The sequence below is a fragment of the Cupressus sempervirens genome, chromosome 7, assembly GCF_028749045.1.
Source record: "Cupressus sempervirens isolate cs-2001-9-10 chromosome 7, ASM2874904v1, whole genome shotgun sequence".
Lineage (NCBI taxonomy): Eukaryota > Viridiplantae > Streptophyta > Pinopsida > Cupressales > Cupressaceae > Cupressus > Cupressus sempervirens.
Genome location: NC_143124.1, coordinates 756,812,564 through 756,818,470, shown reverse-complemented (window position 1 = coordinate 756,818,470; position 5,907 = coordinate 756,812,564).

Here is a 5,907-nt window from a genome sequence, read left to right as displayed (position 1 = left end):
TGTGTGATTCAAAAATGAGGAGATAAGGACTTATTTTATAGAAATTTTTGAGCCAAAATGGAGAAGGGTCGATTCAACAAAGTGAGAAAAGGCAATATTTAATATCAAGCTAAAGATATCTTTGGAAAAATATGTTGGGTAAGGGATGACCTCATCTTACCCTAGGTGAGGGATGATCTCATCCTTGACCTGGAGGTGAAAGGGCCCAAAAATGGCCTCTGAATCCAAGAAATATTTCATGGGATCAAGCAGCACAAGAGATAGAGATTTGGTGTAAGAGTATGATAGTTTTTTAGTTACTTTTGGATCTTTAGTTGGTTGTACTCTTGTGGGAAGCTTATTTTAGAAAGTATATTATAATTTGTTGTTGATTTTTGAATAACACATTAAGAAGGTTTTGGAGTGTGGGATTTATTCTCCCATAAGGGTTTTTTCCATGTAAATTACTATGTTGTGGTATGTGTGTTATTCATGTTAAGTTCGTATGACTATCATAAATATTCAAAAAAAAATTTGTACAATCCTTTTCTTAAGGTTAGTGTAGGAAGTTATTCTACAACCTTAATTTCCTTATAACTATTCCATGATTTTATACAAAATATTTCACAACGAAATCTTAAGCGTAGAGTTCATTCTTTACTTTTAATCATTAACTTTGGATGTGTATTCCAAAATTGAAGACCATTTGGGGAAGAGATAATAAATTGAAATTGGGTTGCTACATCAAGGGATACAAACTTGATTGTTTATTGGGATTATTCCTAGTATTAATTTATTTATTTCATATATTTAGTAAGTTAATTTATTGCATTATTATGCCCAATAATAACAATACTTGTGTAGGTAATCCACATCTAATTCATCTATGAAAGACACAAGACTAGAGAAATAACAATATTGTACAACCTATAGATCCCAACTATTGAAGAATACAAACTCATTATCTCATTAGTAATACATCTTTGCCTAGATGACAAGCTAAAAATATATCTAACCCATTATATAGTACACTACAAATTTGCTGAGAATTTTCAAAAGAAAAGATTATACTACACATGTCAAATTTATGACAAAAAAAAATGTCGCATAGAATATCTAATGGCCCGAAAAACTATTAAAAATGGAAAAATTAGGGAACCAAACATATACCACCATTTCATGCTTGAAAATATATTTTTGTTGACTGTCAAAGTCAACATTTTGGTTGCCTTGTTTCACTGCATTGAGGAAATTTTAGGCAAACCTAATTTACATTTGAAAATATTAAAAATTTTGCTTTATGCACTAAACTACTAATCAAGAATGACGAAAATTTCATATAATGAACTTTGACATGTTGTTTTCCTTTATGTTTTACTTTCAAATATTTTATATTAATAAATTTAACACTTTATATGATGAAATAGGCATTAAGTTAAAATATTTCATAGTAACTAAAATTTTGAATTTTAATAGTATAAGTTGCATTAGATTGGTGTTATGTCACATCAATGATAACTGCTTTAGGAAGTATGGGAGTGATGCAAGGTTGAAATCTATGGATCCCTTTTTAAAACTTATTTATTTCCATTTCAGAAAATATATTCGCAATAAGTTTTACTAAAAAGGGTAATGGTTATTATTATTTATATCGTGTCTTGAAATTGAACAATTGAAGGGTTTAAGGGATAAAACATTTATCATTTTTTAAGTATTCTAAATATGGCACTTGTGTTACTATTTTTTTCTCAACCAAGAGATGCTTAATGGTGAGGTCATTTTTGTCTCAAGAGGTCATATGTGAAACTTACATTGCAAAATCATTAAAAGGGCTCATTTTGAAAATCTCTTTTGACTTTTAAATCCCATATTTATAATAAATTTCAAAAAAATTAACAATACCTCCTATAAAATACCTTGTGGTACCTCAAATCCGTCATTGATAACAATGGACTCAACTTTCCACTAGATCTACTAAAAAAATGGCTATAATAAAACTTCAATACTCACATTTCCTACAACCAAAATAATGCTCTCATACCATTTCTTAGAAATTTCTACATTCAAAATTGGGTTCATTTTATCCATTATCTTAAGCTTGTGAGAGAAAGTCATGCATTCAAGATTATGAAGTAACCATAATGTATATATCAAATAGACAAACCATGAAACAAAACAAGATATACCCTAGAAAAATTCTAAAGAGGGAAAAATCATGTCTCTAAAGAATTCATTGTTCATCTATTATTTAGAAAATAAATAATAAATGTGCTTACATAGCTACAATGAATACTTTTGAAACATGCAATCTCTTCGGTGCATCCTCTATGTGTGCAAGAATGTGCCCACATATCACATTTCATGCTTCACATATGCACTCCTAAAAGACTCAACTAAATGGAAAATCACTCAACCAACTAACCTTGACCACTAAACATGTGCCTATTGTTATAGACTCAAGCTCAATCAAATACAACCAAGCGGTAAGGTAAAACCATTTTCCTCAAAATTGTTGATCTCATGTTTAATTCTTGATATTAAAATTAAATTATTTTTCCCAATTGATTTTTCAATGTCTCTTGTGCACTTTTGATAATTAATCTAATGTAACATTATAAATTTACAATTGGACCCAAATAATTACCTAGTATGGCAAACCACATTTAAATCCATCACAACTAAATATTTATTGAATTACAACTTATAATAAATCATTTTATGTAATGGTGTACAACATTGAATCCTACAAAATTAGGATCTACATATTTTTCATGTTTCATAAGAAAAGGGTAATATGCCCTAGGAACTAGGATAAAATTAGGGATACCCCCTCATGAGGATAGTTGGGTGTGGAGAACATATGCATTCTCTAGAAATGGATAAAATAATTAGTAGATGGGTAGGATTTAAAAAAAATATAGTCCTACAAGGTGTGCTAGATATGTTTACCCTTATTCAAAGTTGAAAAAAAAGTTAACTCTATAGACAAACCCAAAAACTTGAATGAAAAACTACACTTGATTAGAGGAATAATGAAATCTAGACAAAAAAAAAAATCAAAACCTAAACCTTCATTCTAATCAAACATATTTTCTCTTAGTTAAAAGGCAAGTTAACAAAATCAACAAGATGCACTAACAAAATGATCATTTGAAAGGGTTACATGTGAAGGTTATAATAGTTTATTTATAGAGATATAGAGAAGAATATGAATGGTGGTAGTTCAAACTCAAGAGGCATTTGAGATTATATGAGAATATGTTGGGGATTTTTACTAGTCAATAGTAGTCATGGAGGATTATAGATGAATGATGACAATCCTCCTTAATCATGTTTTTATTTTGGATCAATAGGCATTCATAGGGTAAAAATAGTGGTTGCATAATAAGGGAGTTACTAAGGAATCTTGATTGAAGATTTGTAATGTGTCATTCATTAGCAATTGATAATGAATATTATTGTTTGGAATAGAAAAATGTAAAAAGAATAGATTTTTATTAATCAATTTATTATGGGTAATGAAAGTGGAATTTGGAAGGGGGCTAGAGAATAGGAATTGGCTATGATTTGAATGCAATAAGGTAGTAGGTGATATTGAATATTGTATTATTGCATAAATTGTGTCTTTGATACTATATTGCTCTCAAACCAATAATAAAGAGAACGTGGCATTTTTTACCGATATGTATGGCTAGAAATTTAGCTTCTCTATAATGAATCATGCCTTTGTTTGTTTTTCTTGAAAAATAATATTCATTGATAGTCTAAAACCATATATGTGTATTATCTTTAGCTTTATAGAGGCAAATCTTATTCTCAAATAATGAACATTGTGTTGCTTCATCATCAACATGAAATCTTGATCGACATTTCATCTTACCACAGTTATTTTCTTTCCCATTCCCTCCACAAGCTCAAAATTCATAAATGATCTTGTGAATAGCCATCATTTGAAATGTTAAATGTATTTGTGTATACAATATCCCATGTTTGTAAGAGTGCCCGTTATTCATGTATGTTCAAAGGGAAGTATAGATATAATTATCAACTTATAATTTTGCATATTCTATTTCATATTTAAAAGGTTAATCACATTATTATTTTAACATTTTATATACTTGATGCTTATTTTTTAAATGAATTTGTTAACTGGAATCTCAATAGATGTGAGAGATAATTATAGTTTTTGTACATGAATGTTGATAGAATTGGATTTGGCATATAAGGGATATTTTAAAAAGGGTATGAGGAGTTTGAGGTGGTTGCTAATAGATAATTTCACATATAAAAATGTTCACATAATGAGTTAAGCTTGTGCATTGACTATAGAATAAATAAGTTGCTCATAGATAACTTTCAAAGGAGAGACATGTACTATAGACATTAGGCCACCTCTAATCTTCTAAATAATTGGCATATGGGCAACAAGATGAATGGTTGAAGTAGAGTAAGCTATTGAATTCCAAGAGCTGGTTATTTCTTAGTGTGAAACATTCGACTCAAATTAGAGGTGTTGCTAATTTACACTTAAAATTGGTTAGATTCCACACACTCTAAAATATTTCAGTGATCTTTTTAAAGATATGTTTGTATTAAGTCCTGAATGATACCAAGGTTTTTGTCATCCTATTAAATTAAATGGTTATATTGAACAAAATAAGTGACAGAGCTCAAACCATGATTCACGGACTGGTCAAATGAAGTTAGGTTGTTTAGATAATCATCCTAGTCTTCTAAATGATATTTAAAAGGGAGTTCCATGTATTTTAAGAAAGAGAGCAAGGAGTAACTTTTGCTAATTAAATCTCTTCATTATATCTACAATTCAGCTATAATTTGCAATAAGGTAGACAACTTGCATGCAAAACTCAAGAATTCCTAATACAAAATCATACTAAATATTCTCAACTAAACCCCTCCAATATCCTTACAATTCATTAATATTGCAATAAGTCATTAAATTGCATGCAAAAATCAAGAAATCCTAAACCCTAATATTCTTTTGATTGAATGCAATACACACAAAAATGTAGACATACTTATTTTCTCATTAACCTATAAGAAACTTTATTTATGCAATACATTATTAGTACTTTTCATAGGCTAAGTATGTTATGATACTTTTTGCATTTTATGCATTAACTTGTGGTTAAAAGGTTTCATTTTCAAGTAGTTTAAATTTATCATTTTTAAATTTAATTGTCAAATCAATACATTGTGCATAATTAGGTGCAAGATTTTTAACTTAATAATTTCTATAAAATATTTTCTATGATTTCATTGGATGAATCATTTTAACTCTTATATGAATCAGATTTCATGAATTGTGAAACATGATAATTTTTAAGAGTTATATTCCTAATAATGTGATTTATATCATTTTAACTCATTATAAAATATGATACTTTGATATTTTTAAATTTTTTTAATATTATACTTTACAAATTAATTTTTTTCATTCAATTAAAATATTATATATACTCGTTAAATTTATTAAACTAAAACTAAATTTATACTAAAATTAATGAAAAATATTAAATCATTATATGATACTTGTTTAAATTGATAAAAATATTTCTTTATAATTAAGTTTTTTATTATAAAACCTTTTTAACTATCTAAAATGTTTGATGTGGCTAAAACTCTTGTAAGAGCCTGTTGGCCATTCTTTCAAAGTTGAAGACTGTGTTATGCTAAGCAAGATATAAGGCTCTATGAGAGCATAAAATAATTCGAATTGCAAAGTAACATGCAAAATCTTGGATTCTTTTGGCATCTTCCACACTCTTACTTGTATATGAGATTGGGAAGAATATCAAGACGTAGAGTGATTCATGCCTTCACTCATAAAAACAACACTTTTGCCTCTCATAAAGTGTTATATGGAATGCATTATCATTTCGAAGTGATTATGTTGGTTTATGTTTC